The sequence below is a fragment of the Giraffa tippelskirchi genome, chromosome 4 (genome assembly GCF_054371585.1).
Source record: "Giraffa tippelskirchi isolate mGirTip1 chromosome 4, T2T-mGirTip1v1.2.pri, whole genome shotgun sequence".
Taxonomy (NCBI): domain Eukaryota; kingdom Metazoa; phylum Chordata; class Mammalia; order Artiodactyla; family Giraffidae; genus Giraffa; species Giraffa tippelskirchi.
In genome coordinates this window covers 93,127,575-93,152,229 of record NC_137278.1, presented here as the reverse complement: position 1 = coordinate 93,152,229, position 24,655 = coordinate 93,127,575, and the positions used below count along the sequence as shown (strand labels likewise).

At 39.5% G+C, this 24,655-nt stretch overlaps 2 long non-coding RNA genes across 13 annotated transcripts in view; one reads left to right on the top strand and one right to left on the bottom strand.

Moving 5' to 3' along the window:
• LOC145545973 (uncharacterized) overlaps positions 1-24,655 on the top strand; it is a 127,106-nt gene that overhangs the window by 80,847 nt on the left and 21,604 nt on the right. The gene's annotated exons all lie outside the window — the stretch shown is intronic.
• On the bottom strand, positions 1,673-5,603 carry LOC145545974 (uncharacterized). Its single transcript, XR_014082385.1, has 2 exons — positions 4,722-5,603; positions 1,673-1,862 (listed from the first exon to the last, which is right to left on the bottom strand). It is a non-coding gene; the product is annotated as an uncharacterized LOC145545974 (long non-coding RNA).

Below are 24,655 nucleotides of genomic sequence, written 5' to 3'. Positions count from 1 at the left end.
TTTCCTAGTTTTTGTTTTCTCTCAGACCTCCCAGTGATCAGAGGAGCACCAAAAGATGAGCCCTAAATGGTACTAATGCACTAGAAGACATTGTTCACCAAAGCATGGACTAGACACAAGGCCAGGTCCATTCTTTTTTTTCTAACTTGAGGGAGATATTATATAATTGAGATACCACTTTGTGTAAGTTTAAGGGGTAGGCTTCCTAGGTGACTCAGTGGTGAAGAATCCACCTGTCAATGCAAGAGACATGAATTTGACCCCTGGAATGGGAAGATCCCCTGGAAGAGGGAATGGCAACCCACTCCAGTATTCTTGCCTGGGAAATCCCAGGGACAGAGGAGCCTAATGGGCTACAGTCCATGGGGTCACTGAGTATTCATGCAAAGGATAACCTGCAGTTGCATATTGCAAGATGGATCCAAGGATCCTTTCATGAATGAGACCCCTATCTTGTTCAAGGGGCTAAAGAAATACTGAAAGTGTGTAAACACAACTGTAGAGCTAGAATAGACATCAATTCAGTGCCAGTTCCTACAAATTATGACACCCAAGCCCTGAAGGCTTGCCTGTGTCTCCAAAGGGTGGGACAGCTTGTTCAGAGCAGGCACAGACCAGAATGTGGCTCTAGGCTCACCCAATGGATCTGTAGCACTCAGATCTCTGTGCCACTCTCCTGGGTCTCCAGTGGCTGCCCATTTCACTGACTCAGAAGACAGCACAGTCGGGCTGCTACATCGGACTATCCAAGTTCAACAAGAGAAAAATTTTCCCAAGTAGACAAAGGGTTAATTTCCGTTCAAAGTTTAACAACAATAGTGCCTTAGGAAACATGCTTAAAAATATGGCCTTCACTCTGTACATTTAGAAGAAAATCATTCTATTAGGCCCAAAAGTTTTGGAAAGAGATCTTTTCAATAAATTCATGGCAAAATAGTCTATGTACTTCCACAGGATGGCAAAGACATGTTTTAAATAATCCAGTCTTTCATTCACTTATTAATGTATTTGTTCATTTATCCACTCAATCAATAAATGTTTACAGAGTTCTAGTAATGTGGAGAGAATAATAAAACAGTCAAAAATCACTGCACTTGTGAATTCATATTCCAGTGAAGGGAAGACAGACAACAAACTTAGGAAAAAAATACAAGGAAATTATAGAGCATAATGAATAATATTCTAGAGAAAGAGAAGTGGGGGACAGAAGAGAGAAAGTGTCTTAGGAGTGAGGGTGGGATTTGAGCAATACAGATACATACTGCTTTCAACAAAGACATAAAGGGGATACTACTACCACCAGTCATTGTAAGAAGCGTTGTATACATTATCTCATTTCCATTTCTCCAAATCTATGAAGTAAGTTCTTTTTTTTTAACCTCATTTTAAGGCTATAAGGTTCCGAGAATCTGGTGACTTGGTCAAAGTTGGTCAAAGTTGCACAGTTAACACATAAGAGCACCAGAAATTTGCACTCAGGTTGATCATCAGGTAGCCTTCTTGTTAAGACAGTATCATGATTCTATCTTCAGCAAGACCTTGTTTGTTATCAGACAGTATGTTTTATGTATGTGCGTATGTCCAAGAGTTTAAGGTATAATTAGGAATTCACTCTAAAATGCTAAGAAAAGAAAGGTATAAGCAATCATCAAAGATATTTTAATAACAAAAATTTACTTTATCCAAATTTACTTTATCTGATTCCCACAAGAAATAATATCAAAGGTACAGCTGATGCTGCCTCTTAACATTGATGCATTAAGTAATCGGACAAGGAGCACACGCACTCCTGTTCAGCATCTTGGCACGTGGAAAATCATCGTATTTCCACCTTCTAAAACAGAAGGGTCCAGGCAGGATATCTGTGCAAGGTGTGCAAGAAACAAAAAGACATGTTTTGGAGAGGAACACAATGAGGAAACAGTTCAAGAGCCACCCTCCTATCTTTTGCATTGTGAGGAAGGTTCACACCAATTTCCTTGTGAGCTTGCTGCTGGTGTTTAATCGCCAGGTTGTGTCCCAGTCTTTCATGACTCCATGGACTGTAGCCCACTAGGCTCCTCTAGTGGACTGTAGTCTACTAGCCTTGGGATTCTCCAGGCAAGAATACTGGAGTGGGTTGCCCTTCCCTCTTCCAGAGGATCTTCCCAACCCAAGGACTGAACCTGGTTCTCCTTCATTGGCAGGCAGATTCATTACCACTGAGCCACCTGAGAAGCTCCCTTGCCAGATCGTTCTTAAAAAAAGTTCTTAAGTCTCAATGGGTGAATATCAATTCTGTGTGACTGAGTTTGGGGAGCTCTATCCTTCTACATTCCATATGCTGAGAAGTCACACCTGCGCGAAGACTACATCAGAGAAATCGTGCACTTTGGGGTCCCTGGAGTAGCACCAGCCAGTTCTAACTGCCAACCAATCTTTCCTTTTCACTTAAACTTGCCTCTATCACAATTATGTGATTATGTCATAGGTATATACTCTCAGATTATTAAAGGCATCAATTCATTCTTAAATCCATGTACAATCAAATGATTGCTTGGCTTTTTCCCCTCCCAAGATAACAAACTAACAATTGGGGTCTACATTCCAAATGCGAATGAAGTGTCCTGGAGGAGACATTGGAGTGAGATATAGATGGCGTTGCTGGGTTAAATTGCATGTGTCTGGGCAGCAGGGTTCACGACACACAGTGAGGGGTGGTCTTCTGCAAGCCGATTGTGCTTCAGACCCTGAGTTTAGACAGCAGCTGTGCGGGCCCTCTGTGAGGATGGCAATGACCCCCCCTACCCAACCCCGCCCCAGCACACGGAGGGTGCTGCTGCATCTGCTGTCACTATTCAAGTCACTTCCTATGACATTTGGCAGGCAGCGCCCAGGCAGCAGGGAATGATGGAGGTGGGGGGGGGGACCAATCGGCCATGGTGCAATTGATATCTGATTGATGAATGCAGGACATTGTGGAAAGGACCCATTAGACAGTGAGAGTCGGGAGGCACTTTCTTGTGAATTAAAAAAAAAAACTCAAAAACCGTTTGCTTTTTCAGAAGAGGAGAAAACTATGTTCTATGTATTTCTCTGTTAAAAATAAAAATGCAAAGACAATATTTTCATATCGAGAAAGCTAAACAAGAGGAAAACAGTTTTAAATTATTCAGAGGGAAAATGAATTGAGCGTTCCCAATTAGACTGAAATATTTAAAGCATTAGCGTTACGGGTCCTTCTGCAAGTGGAATAAAATAAAATTAAACAAAATTTGCTATGAGATCAAGGTTGACTTAGAAAAAGCACAGATTCTTTTTGTTGAAAAGTTAAATAAACTTAATTATTTTTCACCTGGAGATTTTTTGTATTTTTTTTAAATCCAAGGTTAAAAAATCATCACATTAATTTTGACTTGTTTTTATTTTTATTCCTCATTTAAATATAGTAATGAATAACCCCTTACCACATGGTCCTACACCCTCATTGAATCTTTTTTTTTTTTCTTTTTTGGGGGCTGATATTGAATCAAACAATTGAAATTTTCCAAATTTGCTTTTCCCTGTAGAACGCATATTATCATTCCCTGCTGGGAAGAGGAATCCATTCTGATATAGATTATGCTGTGTTAGAGCTTAGATTTTTCTATAAATGTGTAAAGGCTGTAAACACCAGCAATTCCCAATGGTTTAACAGAATCATTCCTCCTCTGACCACATAATTGCTAAATTGTGCATGTCAAATGGCTTCAGGATATTCGTCCCCCTTTCCAGCAGGTTTATCAAGGAAAACTTGCTGGAGAATGGTGTTGTTTGTATGTCCTTTAAGTCAGGAACTCAAAGGTCAATAGTTGCCAAAAGCATTTTCACTGAGTAACTGCTTCTTTTCCCAAGCTCTGTAACGTGCTGTCTCAACCAGTGATCCTTATCAGTTATTTCTAAATGTGTGCATTTCGTTTTGAAGCCAACACCAACGTTTACATCCAAGCTTGATTATAATTCTTCACACGATTGTTTATACCATGCCTATACACCAAATCGACAAGGTAATACTGTGTTGTTTTTCTCGTGATTATCTTTGAAGACATTCTAAAATTAAATATTCTTTTCTCTTCCCCCAATGATTTGAATTCCAGTACAAGAAATAATTAAATATATGGTGGACAAGAGCATTTAGCAGGGTCTAAGAGCCCTTATGTGTAGTGGGATAGAAATTTATCTTCTGAATGAATGTGTTTTTGTCTGATTTCAGAGCTAACTTAAGAGTAAAATGATTCTATTAATACACTGTGAGTAATGCTAGCCCTGAGCTGTTAAACCCACGTAACATTCAGTTCAGCATCTCTGCTCTTCCTGACTGTTTTCTATGAGTCATACGCCTAAGCAGTTACCATTGGTTGTTATCCTGTTTGAACTATTCTTGCAGGATTCATCTTTAGTTTTGACAGTTAAAACAGTTGCAGCAATTAATTATTAGGGAATAATTCCCATCCCAAAAGAGCAGACGATAAAAACATGTTCATAAATATGCTATAATCCTTCACTTCGCTCCTCAAAGTATAGCCCAAGACATCTTTGCAACAACAATGTCTAAAAAACTCACAAGTTGCATATTCCTATATAAGTAAAATAACTGGGGGGTGGGGAAGGCAGTTTGATTTTTTTTTTTTTTTAAGCGCAATGTGAAAAGATATTTGACGTTCACTTTTGATCAAAAGTCTGTAATCACATTGTATACATACCTCATTACAATTTTCAATAAGGTCTTTTTTCCCTCTTCTTTGCTTAATTGTGGTGATATCATTTCAAGAAATGTAGTTTATGAATGTAAAAGCTGAAAGAACAAAAGAAAACAGGGATGAACATGACAGGACACTATATCCCAAATACAGACAAAGAATTTAAGCAGCAGATGAAAAAGCATGCAGCATCTGAAACAAATGAAAGGAAAACAGATTGTCATCAAATCTTCATTTTTTTCCAAAAGTTTGATACATATTTCTTTGGAGAATAGTTTGCAAATGATATATAGAATATGTGAAATACAATTGTAAACAGACATGCAATTTACCTAGGCTACAATCTGCTCCGTGATCTTTGTTCATTCTTAAGGAAAAAAGACAGGGTACACTACTTGGAGCAGGACTATACCAAAAGAAAGCTGAGATTGAATTATTAGAACTGACATTATTAATATTTTTTTAATATTCCATGGCTTTCTCATGATTCTTTGCATGCCACATCTTTAGCAAACCCCAGTGCCTTAATCATTTTAAGATTTGCTGTGTTCTCAAGAGCTGTTTGCTGGTATGCGAGCATCGTCTCTTTGAATGGCAATAAATATGCATGGCTTAAAAGAAAACCGGAGTCGGAAAACTGTCCGTCTAAAGTATTAACTGCTATATCCAGTGTTTCTTATACTCTCCTTCGCTGAACACATGTTGCCCTGGGGTCTGAAACTGAGCTGGCCTTGGCCTTTTGTGGCACTCTGGTCTCTTTCTTGCACCAAAGGCTGGGCGCGGTGGGGGAGAGAGAAGAGGGAGGGGCGGGGGCCAAAAGGCCAAGAGGGGTGGTGGATGCCCCGAGAGGATTCTGGGCGCGGGCCGCTGGTCCTCATAGCCTGGGAAAACCCAAGGCAGCGCCCAAGCCCGCTTCCTTCCACGCCACTTCACCCACACACCGCCCAGCACGGCCACCAGCCACTGACCACGGACTGGGCCGTGTTTTCTTTCACCCTTTGAGGTTGTACAAGTGCCAGAGCGCTGACTGACACCGCATTCTGAAACGGATTGCCCGACATTGTCCAGCACAAGCCATGCAGAAACCGCAGCCGGCTGGCTGTGCGCGGGGCCAGAGTCCCAGCAGAGAACGTTTCTTTCTAGGTGGTCAGCCGTGGAGTGCCGATTCTGACCATTGTTATTGTGTACCTTGCTACAGAATCGCTGGAGTAAGAAATGCAAGGTTTTCAGGGGAATGAAAAGATCAGCTAGGCAGAGATTTTTTATCATGGCTCTTGGTCTGGCATAGTTTCTAGCAGGTGAGAAGACCCCAGTGAAAGAAGCACAGTTTAGCACCCCTTTTCCCTACCTGTGCTGTGTAAATTTCCAACAAGTCATTCCTTTTTCATGGAGTTATTACAAGGTATAGTTCGGATAAGCCATATGCTGATCTGACTTAAATGGAGAAGATTTTTCGAGAAAAAGAAGAGATTGCAGCTGGTAGCTACGGTAGTTTACTATTTTTGAACGCCTCTTTAGTATATGGTATTTTAATTCATCCCACAGATTCAAATTGGACTCTGACTGTGTACACTGGGATATACTGTATGGTGTTCTGAGTAATGCTGCTTTGCTAAAATTGCAATGTAGATTGATGTAAAAGAGGCGGCTTTGCCATTTCTAAAATCTTCTCAGGCATTTTGTGCAGAATGAAAATGCTGACTGGCCGGCTACCTCTGCAAACATGGGTGCTGTCAATGCATAGAGCTCCCATACTTTTACTTTTTAAGTACAGAATGAGTAATTAGTCCCTCACAGGATGTGATGGAGAAAGATACACAGTATTCCCATTTTACCAAGAATGCTGATTTTACGGAGCTTAAAATCAGGCTGGAAAAAGACCGTAGAAAAAAAAACCAAAAACTGGTACCCGATTTTCAGAGATGGACAACCTTATTTTTACGTAAGAAACCTTGCAGTCATGTAAAATTGAGGCTATTTCCAGGCTACAGAATTCTGGTGAGTGGACATGTAAGTTCTCTGGATTTCTGGCTGATAACCTGAAGGTGTTTTCTTTTCCATTCTGTGCTTGAAACACAATTTTTTGTGTTCTGTTTCTCTGAATCTCACCCAGGCTTCAGGAAGAGGTCTTTGCTGCCGAGTGCTAGAAGAACAAGTAGGGGTAAAATCTCCTGTGCTCTGTACCTCAGGTGGAAGCACATTTTGAGAATTTCCCAGTGGCCGTTGGCTGCCTTAGCTGGTCAGAGTTCTGTCCCCAATATTGGTGGTCACGTTGTGTTGCGTTTCCTTATTCATACTCTGCTAAGCCAAGGAAAACCTGATTCAGGTGATCCCACTACTGAAAACAATTAACCTGTAACATGAGCTCTAACATTGCTGCACACTGCAGAGAACCAGCAAATATTTGTTCTTTGGCATAATGACAAGTTTTAATCCTCTCCCAGTAGAGCCCTCTTGGGGACTTTTAGCACATGGACATTACTGAACAGACATGTTGCAACCGCCTTGGTACAATGCACTGGATTTATTCCAAACATGGAAAATCTACCAAAAATCTAGTGCATGATACAAACAATTGACCATAAAACATCTATTATACATTGTGTTTTGCTCAAAATCTTTATTAAGTAAAGCCTGAGCAAGTCCTAATAATAATATATACAACCTTTGGATGAAAGCATACCGTGACTGAGTTTGTAGAGGTGAGAAAACTGTCCTTATTTAGAGCATTATCTGAAAACACTTTCTTGACTTCTTTTAAGTTTGTTTTTTAACTATGTTGTTGTTGTTTTTCAGTCACTAAGTCATGTCCAACTTTTTGTGACCCCATGGACTGCAGGACACCAGGCTTTCCTGTCCTTCACCACTCCTGGAGTTTGCTCAAACTCATGTCCATTGAGTTGGTGATGCCATCCAACCATCTCATCCTCTGTCGTCCCCTTCTCCTCCTGACCTCAACTATGGGTCCAGTACAAAATCAGGTCATGGACCATGGCTGTATCTGTACCTGCTTTTTAAGCACTCCCTGGCTTTAGCATCTTTCATTCATTAACTCAGCTCATGCCACAAATGCTGATTGTGTACCTGGTTTGTTCAGAGTTTTGCATTGTGTTGCCTTTTTAAAATATATTGAAGCATAGTAACATTTAATCCCTTCTCTTTCCCTCCACAACTGCATTTCCTGTGTGCTTTCTTCTCCTGCTCCATACTCAACATGATGAAGCCAATCTTGCCCCATGAAGCCATGATTTATTTCTGAGAGCTTCCCTTTCTTCTGCCAAATACCATTTCTTCCACAAGGTTCCTAATTAAAGTGTATCTATGTTAGTTAACCTAGTCAAACTAATGTAGCAAAACCCAAGGACAATACAATCTAAGTATTTCACGTCAGCATTTTTGCCCCATCCCAACCTAAAAAGAGAAGTATCTGTCCTCTGTCTTTTACCTGCTCCTAACTTCTCCATCTTACTGCCTCTCCATAAATGATAAAACAATTTTGACAGTGAAGTAATTCCTCCAACAAAATAGGGGTTATGTGTTTAATCTGAAACCTATTGAACTTCTCAGCCAATGAAATACCTGATCAGGTTATTCTGAAGGCTGTGTTCTTTAATGATGTATTTTGCTCCTAACTAAATTGCTTTGCTTAGTAATTTGTGTCGTACCTGAAGCATTGATGTGATATTTTTCAGCTTCCAGAGGCTGAGACCAAGCTTCTCACATCACAGCATTTTATCAGAAATGAGAACTTGTCAATCATGTATCTGTAATGCAACACTTAGTTGAAATATCATGAAATATTTAAATTAGGAAGAGACCTAGCAAATCCTGATTCACTAGGGTTAAAATGAGAGTCTTCCCTGGAGGCTCAGACCGTAAAGAATCAGCCTACAAGGCAGGAAATGTGGGTTCAATCCCTGGGTCAGTAAGATCCCCTGGAGAAGCAAATGGCTACCCAGTCCAGTATTCTTGCCTGGAGAATTCCCAGGACAGAGGAGCCTGGCCGACTACAATCCATAGTGTTGCAAAGAGTTGAACACGACTGAATGACTGGGGGAAAAAAAAAATGAGGGCTGCAGGAACTGATCACCAGCCTAAGCCCTGTATCTACTGACCAGTGAGAGAGAAGAATCAGCACTCAAAACTTCTAGCATGATCACTGACTCTCCCATCACAGTGTGTGATGAAAAGGAGCGTGTACAACAAAAAAGAAAGCACAGAAAGGCGAAAATCCACAGTCACTATCTACCAAAGGAAAAGTACTTTGAAGAAAGGAAACAGAAAGAGGTGAAAAGGGAACCAGCAGGTAAAAATCCTGATAGCAAAGTGAGATAAGCCTGGAAGAGCTGTTGGGTCAAATAAAGCTGGGCATAGCAGAGCTTCACGCAACCACATTCTGTACCTTACTCACCACTAAAAGCAACGCAGGAGACAAATTTCGTTACTAACAAATACTTTGAGAAGACCAACACCTATTTGTATTCAATTTAATGTAAGTCACATTCAAACGCCAGGTTGTGGTAACTTCCCTGGTGGTCCAGTGGTTAAGATTCCATGCTTCGCTTCCACCACAGGCAGCGCAGGTCCTATCCTTAGTCTGGGAACTAAGATCCCTTATGCTGAGTGGCCAAGAATAAAAAGTCAGGTTGAAGTCTTTGTCTATCTTGTTTTTATGTATGATCACATAGTTGATTAGCACCCTTTTCTATTCACTCAAAAAATTATACCACTAAGAATTTTGCTTACACTGTCAATAACTCTGTAAGCAACCAACTGTCAACTCCAACCCTGGAAATTTTAAAAACAAAATAAGAAAGAACAAGGTTTGTCTTCATCTTCCCAGAAAGGGGTAACCCCCTCACCCCAATGAGAGCATGTCATTTTATTTTCTCTATGATTGTAAGGGTACTGCTACTGCTGCTGCTGCTGCTAAGTTGCTTCAGTTGTGTCCGACTCTGTGCGACCCCATAGATGGCAGCCCTCCAGGCTCCGCCGTCCCTGGGATTCTCCAGGCAAGAATACTGGAGTGGGTTGCCATTTCCTTCTCCAGTGCATGAAAGGGAAAAGTGAAAGTGAAGTTGCTCAGTCGTGTCTTAGCGACCCCATGGACTGGAGCCTACCAGGCTCCTCCGTCCATGGGATTTTCCAGGCAAGAGTACTGGAGTGGGGTGCCATTGCCTTCTCAGTGTAAGGGTACTAGAGCTGGATAATTTATTCTCTTCTCCAAAGGTAACCAGACAGAAAAGTTGTACATCTCCCATGCTTTAAGGCACAATTGCTGAAGCCACTGTGACTAGCATGAAGTGAGGAGAGCAGGAACACTTGAGTCCTGAAACCCCAGATTCCTCAATCTTCTGGCATATTCTGTCAGGTTAGAGGCAGACTGAGATCTCGTACCAAGGTAGCTTCAGAAAGATAAATGAATCAGTCATTATTATTTTGACAGAAGCATTCTCTCCAGTAGGATTTATTTTAGGCATTCAGTTCAGTTCAGTTGCTCGGTCATGTCCAGCTCTTTGTGACCCCATGGACTGCAGCACACCAGACTTCCCTGTCCATCACCAACTCCGGAACATACTCAAAGTCATGTCCATTGAGTCGGTGATGCCATCCAGCCATCTCATCCTCTGTGGTCCCCTTCTCTACCTACCTTCAATCTTTCTCAACATCAGGGTCTTTTCCAATGAGTCGGTTCTTCTCATCAGGTGGCCAAAGTATTGGAGTTTCAGCTTCAACACCAATCCTATTCAGGACTGATTTCCTTTAGCATTGACTGGTTGGATCTCCTTCCAGTTCAAGGGACTCTCAAGAGTCTTCTCGAACATAATATTTCAAAAGCATCAGTTCTTCAGTACTCAGCTTTCTTTATAGTCCAACTCTCACATCCATACATGACTATGGAGAAACCAGAGCTTTGACTAGACAGACCTTTGTTGGCAAAGTAATGTCTCTGCTTTTTAATATGCTGTCTAGGTTGGTCATAACTTTTCTTCCAGAGAACAAGTGTCTTTTAATTTCATGGCCACAGTCACTATCTGTAGAGATTTCGGAGCCCCAAAAAATAAAGTCTGTCACTATTTCCATTGTTTCCCCATCTATTTTCCATGAGGTGATGGGACCGGATGCCATGATCTTCCTTTTTGAATGTTGAGTTTTAAGCCAGCTTTTTACTCTCTTCTTTCACTTCCATCAAGAAGCTCTTTAGTTCCTCTTCGATTTCTGCCATAAGTGTGATGTTATCTGCATATCTGAGGTTATTGATATTTCTCCCAGTAATCTTGATTCCAGCTTGTGCTTCATCCAGCCCAGCATTTCTCATGATGTATTCTGCATATAAGTTAAATAAGCAGGTTGACAATATACAGCCTTGACATACTCCTTTTCCTATTTGGAACCAGTCTGTTGTTCCATGTCCAGTTCTAACCATTGCTTCCTGACCTGCATACAGGTTTCTCAAGAGGCAGGTCAGGTGGTCTGGTATTCCCATCTCTTGAAGAATTTTCCACAGTTTGTTTTGATCCACACAGTTTAAGGCTTTGGCATAGTCAATAAAGCAGAAGTAGATGTTTTTCTGGAACTCTCTTGGTTTTTTGATGATCCAACGGGTGTTGGCAATTTAACCTCTGGTTCTTCGGACTTTTCTAAATCCAGCTTGAACATCTGGAAGTTCACAGTTCACGTACTGTTGAAGCCTGGCTTGGAGAATTTTGACCATTACTTTGCTAGCATGTGAGACCAGTGCAATTGTGCGGTAGTTTGAGCATTATTTGGCATTGCCTTTTTTTGGGATTGGAATGAAAACTGACCTTTTCCATTCCTGTGGCCATTGCTGAGTTTTCCAAATTTGCTAACATATTGAGTGCAGCACTTTCACGGCGCCATCTTTTAGGATTTGAAATAGCTCTGCTGAAATTCCATCACCTCCACTAGCTTTGTTCATCATGATGCTTCCTAAGGCCCACTTGACTTCACATTCCAGGATGTCTGGCTCTAGGTTAGTGATCACACCATCGTGATTATCTGGGTCATGATGATCTTTTTTGTATAGTTCTTCTGTGTATTCTTGCCATCTCTTCTTAATGTGTTCTGCTTCTGTTGCTGCTGCTAAGTCGCTTCAGTCGTGTCCAACTCTGGGCGACCCCATCGACAGCAGCCCACCAGACTGCACCGTCCCTGGGATTCTCCAGGCAAGAATACTGGAGTGGGTTGCCATTTCCTTCTCCATTGCATGAAAGTGAAAAGTGAAAGTGAAGTCGCTCAATCATGTCCGACTCTTAGCGACCCCATGGACTGTAGCCTACCAGGCTTCTCCATTCATGGAATTTTCCAGGCAAGAGTACTGGAGTGGGGTACCATAGGTCTATATCATTTCTGCTTCTGTTAGACCCATACCATTTCAGATGACCATCATATCTACTACTGTGGGCAAGAATCCCTTAGAAAAAATTGGAGTATGCAACATAATCAGCAAAAACGTCCAAAATGCAGTACTTGGATGCAATCTCAAAACCTGCAGAATGATGTCTGTTTGTTTCCAAGGCAAATCATTCTATATCACAGTAATCCAAGTCTATGCCCTGACCAGTAATGCTGAAGAAGCTGAAGTTGAACGGTCCTATGAAGACATACAAGACCTTCTCGAACTAACACCCAAAAAAGATGTCCTTTTCATTATAGGGGGCTAGAATGCAAAAGTAGGAAGTCAAGAGATACCTGGAGTAACAGGCAAATTTGGCCTTGGAGTACAGAATGAAGCAGAGCAAAGGCTAACAGAGTTTTGCCAAGAGAACGCACTGGTCATAGCAAACACCCTCTTCTAACAACACAAGAGAAGACTCTACACATGGACATCACCAGATGGTCAATATGGAAATCAGATTGATCGTATTCTTTTCAGCCAAAGATGGAGAAGATCTATAGAGTCAGCAAAACAAGACCGGGAGCTGACTGTGGCTCAGATCAAGAACACCTTATTGCCAAATTCAGACTTAAATTGAAGAAAGTAAGGAAAACCACTAGACCATTCTGGTATGACCTAAATCAAATCCCTTAGGATTATACAGTTGAAGTGACAAATCGTTTCAAGGGATTAGATCTGATAGACAGAGCACCTGAAGAACTATGAATGGAGGTTTGTGACATTGTACAAGAAGCAGTGATCAAGACCATCCCCAAGAAAAAGAAATGCAAAAAGGCAAAATGGTTGAGCAGGCCTTACAAATAGCTGAGAAAAGAAAAGACACAAAAGGCAAAGGAGAAAAGGAAAGATATACCCATTTGAATGCAGAGTTCCAAAGAATAGCAAGGAGAGATAAGAAAGCCTTCCTCAGTGATCAGTGCAAATAAATAGAGGAAAACAATAGAATGGTAAAGACTAGCGATCTCTTCATTTTAGGCATTAGAAAAAAAATATTTTATGAACTGCAGCTCTTTTCAAGATGGAGAAAAAGAAAAAGCTTATTGTAATATTTACTTCATATTAAATATTATAAAAGAAACTTAACCAGATGGAGAATTTTCTGGGGTGAAAGCAAGAGTCTAATTATGTCATAAACAATAGAACAGGCTTCCCTGGTGGCTCAGCGGTAAGGATTCTGCCTGCCAATGCAGGAGACGTGGGTTCAGTCCCTGAGTTGGAAAGATCCCCTGGAGAAGGGAATGACTACCCACTCCAGTATTCTTGCCTGAAGAATTGCATGGACAGAGGAGCCTACTGGGCTTTAGTCCTTGGGGTTGCAAAAGAGTTCGACAGGACTGAGCAACTAAACAACAACAACAGAACATATTTAGTTTAACTATTTTACAAGGGAAAGCTATTGGGCCAAAATTTGTCATATCTGGCCATTTGGTCGGCAGAAAGTAAGCCTGACATTTGAGGCCACTGTACATTATGGTTATTGATTATGATTACTTTCTATTCTCTTCTTCCATGGACCAGGATAAACTGCATGAACATTTTAGAGCATATTTATGGCCATGCCTTTTTCTGTTTGGCTGTTGGTGGAAGGAATTTCTATGTCCATCAATTCCAAGGGCTAAATGCACCATTTCTGTTCATGTGTATATTTTAATTCCCACTCTACTTTAGATGATCTTTATAATAATAACGATAATGGGCTTCCCAGGTGTCTCAGCGGTAAAGAATCTGCCTGGTAATGCAGGAGACTGGAGTTCCATCAGATCCCCTGGAGGAGGAAATGACAACCCACTCCAGTATTCTTGCCTGGGAAATACCATGGACAGAGGAGCCTGACAGGCTACAGTCCATGGGGTTGCAAAGAGTTGGATACTACTGGGCGACTAAACAACAACAACAACAATAATAATAAATGTTCCACCCCCTTTGAAATTATCACTCTAAAGTGAAAATTTACATACCTATGTTTCCCAAGTGTCTATGAGACAATTAAATAGGTAACCTTGTGGGCCAATATACATCTGAGTTACAGATATAGCCTTCCAATTATTCAGTGTTTGAGCTGAAGTTGTGTTTGCTTTCTCACCTTTAAAATAGTAATAATTCCTTTTTATATGTTAGAGCCAAGTGGCTTTTTCTTTACAAGAAAATGTTTGAAGTTTTTAAGTTTTATTTTGTCTTGGAGTATAATTGAATAACAATGAATAACAACGTTGTATTGCTTTCAGGTATACAGCAAAGTGATTCAGTTATACATATACATGTATCTATTTTTTTTTTTCAAATTCTTTTTCCACTTTCAGTTGAATTTTGATGGAAAACTAAGCCTGTCCTTTCCAACTTATTTTTAAAACCAAGGACTTCTCCTAATGAACCAGACTTCCATGCCTTTTAAACCTTTTTAAAACTCAATGCCTCATGCTTTAGTACCTGAAGAGTTCAGTAGGGGGTTTCATTTTCTCATTGTCAGTCTTAAAGGAGGAGACTACATCAAGATGTTTTTTCACTTTCCTCAATGCTTTGGGGTCTTGTGTTTTCTTATTCTTAGGTTTTGATTGCCACTTTCAAGAAACCCTTAGTCATTGATTAGCCAACTACTGATCACATTTCCAAAGGTGAGATCTAAAAATGTCCTTAACTTTTCCTTTTTCATGTAGGCTAGAAACCGAATAAGCCTGCATAAATTTACTTCCAACTTTCTAAAATATAAAATAAAAAGATCTCTCCTTTATTGTGCTTATACATTTTGTATATGTATATTTAATTTTTATGCTGTAATCTCCTTGAATTATGAGCAACACATATCCTGCAACATGTTTGTAAATAAGATCTTTATTCATTTGGGGAGGTAACATATCTTCCTTTAGTCTGAGAAGGAATGTAAATTGTCCACAGATGATTTCTGTTATAGGTTATAAGCAAAAATACTGTAGAGCAACATTTACTTTACAGAGCAAAAGGCAATAATGTTTACTCATTTCAATATAATAAACAGTTACATTTTTCTGTTTAACTATTTGGAAAGGAGATCTATAACATATGTGTCATGACTTCTTTTGTTCAAAATTCCCCCAAAATGGTAGTTTTGTTTAAATTTTTGTTTGCTATTATTTTATGAAATCTGCATTCCAGAAAGCAGCACATATATAGCATGCTCTATTAAAATATAATAAAATAACACCCGGGGCACTTTATTAAAAGTAACATTAAAACAATAATTTTGATGCCAAAGAACTGTATTCTTGGAACTTAGTTTTTAGTAAAAGTGATTGGAATCAATGGGTTAATTGTTTCTAGAACACTTATAAGTAAATATTATTAGCAAAATATTTTAATTACTGTACTTTATGTGGCCTAAATGTAAGCATTTATTAATACAAACCAAACACTCATTACAAATTTGCACAGAAAATGATAAAATATTATGTATGAAATGAAGCATTAGCATGGACCATTAAGTCCTCTATTTTCTTTTAATTGAATTTGTCAGTAGTACCCGCTTTAACTGAAAACCAGTCATAACCACAAAATTAAATAATAATTAAAGAAACAACTATTGAAAGAGTTGCTGGGAAGCTAAGGTGCCATTTAACCAAAACATAGCAATTTAATGTAAATTGCAGACCATGGAGACACAGTTCTGAAAATCATGCATCTTGTGGTTCTGTGTGTGTTGGATTTTCCAGCACTTTTGGCATTTCAGGCCAGATAGTCTAGTCGAAGGACCAGGCTGTAATTCAGAAAGGCAAGAATGTGAAAAGTTCCTGTAAACTTACTTATGCCTGTAAGACAATCAAGGTGTTATGTAACAGTTCAATTTATTGCTGCATAATCAATGCTGTGGGCCTATAGGAATCTGTATGAATCAACATATAGAATTGTAAGTAAATGTCTTCTTGTATTTCTCGTAAGCTGTGTGCAAATCATATTTATCTAAAAAATACATCTAAATATATATCTAAAAATATATCTAAAAAGTATATCTAAAGCTATAGCTAGATTAAAATACACTTCACTGTTAGAGAATATATGATTGAAGGATTTATCTTGGGTGTCCTTCTTGTTCAAAATATGATGTATTCCCCTTTCAAATAAAATGTTATTTTTCATTGCCTAAAAACTTAATCTAAGATTCAGTTTAATTCACCAAAAAGTCTAGTTTCCTGGTGTACATGTGTACACGTGTGTGCATTTAGTGTATATGAAAGTGTTTATTTTTACTAGTGGCCTTCTGAGAGGTCTCCAATCTTTATGAGCTATTTTCAAGTCTACCTAGACACATTCCATGATGCACAGCCAGCAGGGGGAGGTAAGATTTAAGGAAATGGCAAAATGAACTTGATGGAAGCAACTACTTTGCAGGCAAACAAACAAACAAACAAAGACTTGTCAGTGAGGAGAATGGAAGGGTCTGTAATGCATGTGGGTTATATTTAGCATCTTGGTTACAAGGCTGGCTGTCAATTAGAATTTTGATAAACATTTGCCTGTGTACTTTAAGCATCTAGATTTTAAATATGATACCCAGAAAACTTCTAGCTATTGAGAGCCCTTTGTGATATTTTCCAGTATGCAAACTGTAGCTGAATTGATATGTGTGGATCTGTGAGTCAGTTTAAAGAATACAAAAGTACAGACTCATACAAATACAGGCTCATGAGCTTGGAGAAAACGTCGATTGTGTTGAAAAATTTTACAGCATCATATTTTCTCACAAAATTGATTACTTGGACTTCCCTGGTGGCTCAGACGGTAAAGTGTCTGCTTACAATGTGGGAGACCCGGGTTCGATCCCTGAGTCAGGAAGATCCTCTGGAGAAGGAAATGGCAACCCACTCCAGTATCCTTGCCTGGAAAATCCCATGGATGGAGGAGCATGGTAGGCTACAGTCCATGGGGTCGCAAAGAGTCGGACACGACTAAGCGACTTCACTTTCACTTTCACATGCAGCAATTCATACAAAATAACCATAGACAAACTGAAGAATTCTAATTAAAAATATATCATCGAAATTACATTTTCATCTTTGTATCCAAGTGGTCAATGAAATGTGTGATAAATTGGGTGTGATGTATTATATATTCTCGGAAAAGACAATAGTCAAGTTTGGATTTTGCAAAAAGAAATATAATTTTCATATCTGTAGATTTCATTTTGCTAAAACAAGTTTAGCCAGGATGAGGGTTAACTCAGCTTGCCTGGTAAACTTGACAAGTACAAACCTTGAATGTGTCTGTAGTTAATATGAAGAAGTAGATTCCTTACATAAAAAGAGGCAGATTGCTGAGGGAAACATATTGAATTACATTAAAATTGTCAGCAAGGAAAATAGAAAATTAAAACCATATCTTATATTCGGTTGTAAGCTGACTTCTCATTGCAAAATATTTTACAAATTTTATTTTATCTAAACCACAACCTCCTTTAAGAGAAATGTCTTATACCCACTTTACAGATTGAAAAGTATATCTGTTCATAATAATACTTTAAAATAAACTTTAGTTTCACAAATTGCCTGGATTTTGTTTCTTATTTTTAAAAAATGATAACTAATTAAAAAATATGACTGGAAATTTATCTTTTCCATTGATTCAGCTCCTTTCCTATAACTGAAAATAGTGAGATGTATAAATATATCTCCTTAGTCCATGTAATTCTCCAGGCAAGAATACTGGAGTGAGTAACCATTCCCTTCTCCAGGGGACCTTCCCAATCCAGGAATCCAACCTGTGTCTCCTGCATTGCAGGCAGATTCTTTACCATCTGAACCACTAGAGAAGCCCTTCTCATTTTAGCTTTCTCATTGCGCACATTAATATTGAGTCTTTCAAAGTTATTTTTTAAATTTCATTTCAGATCACCATGTAAGGAAAAAACTGAATTTCAATAATTCTGAACTCAAGTTAAAACAAATTTAAAATGGTCACTAATCAAACACATATGCTCACACACCCAAACACACATACACAGCCAAACAGGTATGAGTGAAGTTCTAACAGAACTTTGCTGCATTTTCCAATGTTCCAATTTTGGGGTTTTATATATGCTGATTTGTTCTGTAATATCAATATAGTTTCTTCTAAATCCATGTACAATAGTTGTGTTGTTTTTTTTTCTTCACATTATACTTCACCTCTCATGGTTTTCCAGAATTTCTCGTTTGAACAAATAACTATAGCACTTTATTAACTGCTAAGGTCAATTTTAAAAAAATTGAGGGGAAAATATACCATTAAACTCTCAGTATTTTGGATTTATGAATACAACATTGTTAGGCTATGCTATTTCCCAATAGTCTTGAAAGATTAGAACATTTGTTTGGGGGTTATAGTTTACCAGAGCATCTGAAGGGATTGCATCAGTATTTTATATATTCACCTCAAAGAACATAGTCATCTATTAGGCCTTGGCATTTCTAATATGGATTAAAAAGAATTTGTAACTTTCAAGAGAAAATCCAAAGTCAGAGAGATACACAGTCATTTTGTAAAGAAATTATTTTTCCATTCAGATGGTCTGGATTATGCTGAGATAACCCCAGAAAGAAGGCTGAGCACAGAAAAATTGATGCTTTAGAAATTTGGTGCTGAGGAAAACTCTTGAGAGTTCCTTGGACAGCAAGGAGATCAAATCAACCAATCCTAAAGGAAATCAACCCTGAATATTAATTGGAAGGACTGATGCTGAAGCTGAAGCTCCAATACTTTGGCCACCTGATGTGAAGAACTGACTCATTAGAAAAGACCCTGATGCTGGGAAAGATTGAGGACAGGAGAAAGGGGTGACAGAGGATGAGACAAGTGGCATCATCGACTCAATGGACATGAGTTTGAACAGACTCCAGGAGTTAGTGAAGGACAGGGAAACCTAGCATGCTGCAGTCCATGAGGTGGCAAAGAATTGGACACGACTTAGCAACTGAACAACGAAACCCCACAATCTGAAAAAAATTTCAATAGCTTAAAGCAACAGGCTAATTTTCTGCCTGGCTAGAGGTCTGCTCCAAGCCAGTCTTAGAGAAGGAAGAAGGATGCTGTGCTCCATCAGGTCACTCAGGGATCCAAGCGGGAGAATCCAGCCTGGACCCTGCTGACATCAAAACACAGGAATCTGCTGAGACAATGTAAGTGAGAAAAGGGGATTATGCTTCGCTTTTGAAATACTTTGCCCAGAAGTGACACGTGACCTTTCTTCCATGTATCATTGGCCAATCCTGGTTATTTTACCACACTCCACGTCAAGGAAGTAGCAAAGTATAACTCCCAGGGGGCTGCAGACAGGGAGCATAGGGCAGGGTGGCTGATTTATAATGTCTTCCCAAAAAAACCCAATAACAATTAATTGAGTGTTAGAAGTGTTGGAGGGTTTCCCATGTGGCGCTAGTGGTAAAGAATCCACCTGTCAATGCAGCAGATGTAAGAGACATGAGTTTGATCCCTGGGTCAGGAAGATCCTCTGGAGGAGGGCATGGCAACCCACTACAGTATTCTTGACTGGAGAATCCCATGGACAGAGGAGCCTGTCAGACTGTAGTCCATGGGGTTGCAAAAAGTCAGACATGACTGAAGCGACTTAGCACACAGGGTATTGGAGATGTTAGATAAAGCAGAAAAGGAATATGAAAAAAATATTATAAACTCTTTATATTGGAGATTTTAGAGAAAGCAGAAAAGAGATATGAAAAAAATATAGATTCTTTTTTATAATCAAATATTAAATTAGAATTTTAGTATCTCACAAAAAAAAAGTGTGAATAACTAACTAGGAACTTTAAAATGTCTAGCAAATACTTAGTTTGCATTCTTCCCTTTTATAGGCCCCCGTTTTACTGAGGTATGACCAAAAAGGCTGATATGTGCACCATACTGGCACACATTGTCAAGGCTAGTCCTCAGCGTCTTTATGTTTTATAATTAAACTTCCACTGCATATGGCAGACTTAGCCTTCCTATACCTGTGTGACCCCTGAGTCCTGTAAAATCCTTGCTTCATTTAATCCCAGAGTGCTTTCCAGAGATTTTGACTGTGATATTGATACTTCACCAAGTTGCCTTCTACATCTAAAGACCAAGACTTGTACTGTCAAAAGTTCATTTGAGTCCTTCAGTAGAGTCCCCACTATATGTGTGAAGGCCAGTATCTAGGACAACTCTAAACATCAATTCACCTGTCTTCCCATTAAACTATCTGCTATGTTAAATTGAACAAAAAAAGCAATCAAGCACCATTAGTGCTGCTGCTGCTAAGTTTTGTCCAACTCTCTGTGGTCCCATGGACTGTAGCTCACCAGGCTCCTCTGTCCATGGGATTCTCCAGGCAAGAATACTGGAGTGGGTTGCCATTTCCAACTCCAGGGGATCTTCCCAACCCAGGGATCAAACTTGTATCTCTTGCATCTCCTGCATTGGCAGGTGAATTCTATACCACTGAACCACGTGGGAAACCCATAAACACCATTTGTAGTCATTGATTTAGAGCATGAGGAAAAAAGGTATTCTAGAAAAAGACTAAAGGGGATTTTTCTTAAAGATATTCTATATGGAACTAGAATTCAGAACTATGGGGGAAAAAAAGAGAAAATTTTGGTCAAGGATTAAAAGACATTTCTGAGTGAGATATACAGTGTTTTGAATTCTTTGTTTAAAATTCCAGAATCTGATAGAAGAAAACAAGTGTTTTATTTCTATCAGTTGGGACATGAACTCACTAGAAACCAAATCCAACCTGAACTGAAAGAGATTTTTAATGTTTAATTCATTCCACTTAGTGTAAATGCCCATGTGTTTAATTGTAGAAATGTTAACATATTTGTTTATGGAGTATTATCTCAGAGCCTAGTAGTTCAGTTCAGTCACTCAGTTGTGTCCGACTCTTTGCGACCCCATGGACTGCAGCACGCCAGGCCTCCCTGTCCATCACCAACTCCTAGAGTCCACCCAAACCCATGTCCATTGATTTGGCGATGCCATCCAACCATCTCATCCTCTGTTGTCCCCTTCTCCTCCTGCCTTCAATCTTTTCCAGCATCAGGGTCTTTTCAAATGAATTAGCTCTTCGCATCAGGTGGCCAAAGTATTGGAGTTTCAGCTCCAACATCAGTCCTTCCGATGAACACTCAGAACTGATCTCCTTTAGGATGGACTGGTTGGATCTCCTTGCAGTCCAAGGGACTCTCAAGAGTCTCCTCCAACACCACAATTCAAAAGCATCAATTCTTTAGTGCTCAGCTTTCTTTATAGTCCAACTCTCACATCCATACATGACTATTGGAAAAACCATTGCCTTGACTAGAGAGACCTTTGTTAAGCTTAGTAGGGATCCAATTAAATCTAGAATATGCACAGCTTATACTCAGCTCTGTAAGATCCTTGGTGGCTCAGTCGGTAAAAAAAAAATATCCACTTGCAGTGCAGGAGACCCAGGTTCCATCCTTGGGTTGGGAAGATCCCTCGGAGAAGAAAATGGCCACCCACTCCAATATTCTTGCCTGGGAAATCCCATGGACAGAGGAGCCTGGCAGGTTACAGCTCCTGGGCTCACAAGAGTCAGAGAAGACTTAGCATCTATATAACCACATAGCTGATTTAGAGTGTTGTATAGCAGAAACTAATAAAACATTGTAGTGCAATTATACTCCAATAAATTTTTTTAAATAAAAAGGAGAAATCTGGGTTTAAGTTCTGGTGTACTGATTGCTACCCACTCAGTCCAGTTCAGTAGCTCAGTCGTGTCTGACTCTTTACCACCCCATGGACTGCAGCAAGCTAGGCTTCCCTGTCCATCACAAACTCCTGGAGCTTGCTCAAATTCATGTCCATTGAGTTGGTGATGCCATCCAACCATCTCATCCTCTGTCATCCCCTTCTCCTGACTTCAATCCTTCCCACCATCAGGGTCTTTTCAAATGAGTCAGCTCTTCGCATCAGGTGGCCAAAGTATTGGAGCTTCAGCTTCAGCATCAGTCCTTCCAAAAAATATTTAGGACTGATCTCCTTTAGGATTGACTGGTTGGATCTCCTTGCAGTCCAAGGGACTGTCAAGAGTCTTCTCCAACAATTGATGTTCAAGAGCATCATTTCTTCTGTGCTCAGCTTTCTTTATAGTCCAATTCTCATATTCATACATGACTCTTGGAAAAACCATAGCTTTGACCACAGAGACCTTTGTCAGCAAAGTAATGTCTCTGCTTTTTAAAATTCTGTCTAGGTTGGTCATAGCTTTTCTTCCAAGGAGCAAGTGTCTTTTAATTTCATGGCTGCAGTCACCATCTGCTGTGACTTTGGAGCCCTAGAAAATAAATTTTGTCACTGTTTCCATTGTTTCCCCATCTGTTTGTCATGAAATGATGGAACAGGATGCTGTGATCTTAGTTTTTTGATTGTTGAGTTTAAGTTCTGGTGTAGTGATTGCTGGTGTACTAATTGCTATTTAATTGTAATTTGCCTCTCTGTGTCTCATCTCCTTCATTTGCAATGTTGAAAGCCTGTGTGGCTCACAGTTTTCCAAGGTGCTTTCTTCTGCTAGTGCTCTCTGACTTTGCTAATTTTCACATTCTGTCCTCTAAATTCTCCACAGTGACTTACTTCAAATACCACATATCATCTCCTTTGAAGCAAATCATTTTCTAGTGAACAGACATAGTCCTGAGCTCCCCAGGACCACACAGCTTCCTTCATGTCAAATAAGGTGTGATGAATTTATTTAGGGGATTTATTTTCTTAATCCTAGAGTGTCCACAAAACAAAAATATTGAAATGTTAAAGCAATTGAAGATTGATTTAGACATAAAATAAAGAAAAGAACTTCAACTTTGTATTTTCAAATTAGCTCATGGTTCTCCCAAATCATTTGGTTCTTATTTTGGCTTTTTAATATACAGCATAAAAACTTTTAAACCTCTACAAGAATTGTGGTTTAGACTAAAAGAAATACTTTATGATGTTGTCTGTGTAAGATGGAAAATAATACTTTATTACAGATGTTGTGGTTGTGTCCCAAATTCCCAAATCAATGCCATTTTTGTTAGAAGTGGTCGATCTTATTCACACAATAAAATAACTCATTTGATTATTCCCTATGATGTTCTTATGTACATATTATGAGCCAGACTCTGCTCTTTTATAGGCATGAAAATTCCTCCTAACTTTAATGCCTTAAATTGAATCTAATTGATTTTTAATTAACTTTATAGGAGGGTATGTGTATGTCTCTGTGTGAATACACATGTGTGTATGTGATGTGTTTCCATGTGTTCAAAACCTGGCTTTAGAAATTTATAATAACTTATTTTAGAAAAATTTTTAAAAGATATTTTTACATAGCTTTTTATTGTTGATATAATTTTAAACAAAAAATCTGGAGTATCTTTTATTTCCCTTGTGAAAATGAAACAACTTCATTCATTTCATTGGGAGTGAAAAGCACTTTAAAAATACACCTAAAACTTTAGAAGGTGTCTTACAAGTTGACATCTCATCAGTTACTTATTGGGCTTTCCAAGTGGTGCTAGTGGTAAAGAATCTGTCTGCCAAATGCAAGAGACTCAAGAGACATGGGTTTGATCCCTGGGTTGGGAAGACTCCCCTGGAATAGGAAACAGCAACCCACTCCAGTATTCTTGCCTGGAAAATTCCATGGACAGAGGAGCCTGGGGGGCTACAGTCCATGGGGATGCAAAGAGTCGGACACGACTGAGCAGCTGCGCACCCAGCACACACAGCAGTTAGTTATTGCCACATAGCAAGCTCCCACAAATCTTAACGACCTAATACAGCAATGAATTATAAGTCTTCATGACTCAGCGGGTGGGCAATCCTGATACTTGCCTGCATTCAATAGAATGATCAGCTTGACTTAAAGGTTCAGGATGGCCTTGCTCACATGCCCCACAGATAATGTAGGCCATTGGCTGAGGTTCTTTTGTTCTTCTCCAGGAGGCTGCTAGTCTCCCTCTGGGCTCACTGACTTTGCATGGCATGCTGAATTGACATTCCTGAGTGTCCAAGCAGATGCCACTAGGCCTCTCAGTGTCTTGACACTAGAACTCACACAGCATTAGTTTAATGGCTTTCTGTTGTTGAAACAAGGGAAAAAGACAGCCAGGATTCAATGGGAGAGCAAGGTGCAACATCATGGTTGTGGACACAGGGTGGTATAATTCAATGGAGATCTTATTTGATGGATATACCACCAGACACCCTAAAATTTGTGAGACTCTAAAGGCCTTCTTCAAATTAAGTTTCAAATTTCGGTTCTGAACTGAACTGAACTGAACTGGAAGGCCTTCTTCAAATTAAACTTTTCTCCCCTAATTTCCTGCATTCTTTTCCTTGAGAATGGCATGCTCTGATCATAGTTTACAAAATCAAGCAAATATATACATATGAAGACCTGTGCTGGGTCTTCATTTGCTGCACGTGGGCTTTCTCTAGCTGCAGCCAGCAGGAGCTATTCTCCATTTTGGTGTGTGGGCTTCTCATTGCAGTGGCTTCTCTTGTTGCAGAACACAGGCTTCAGTAG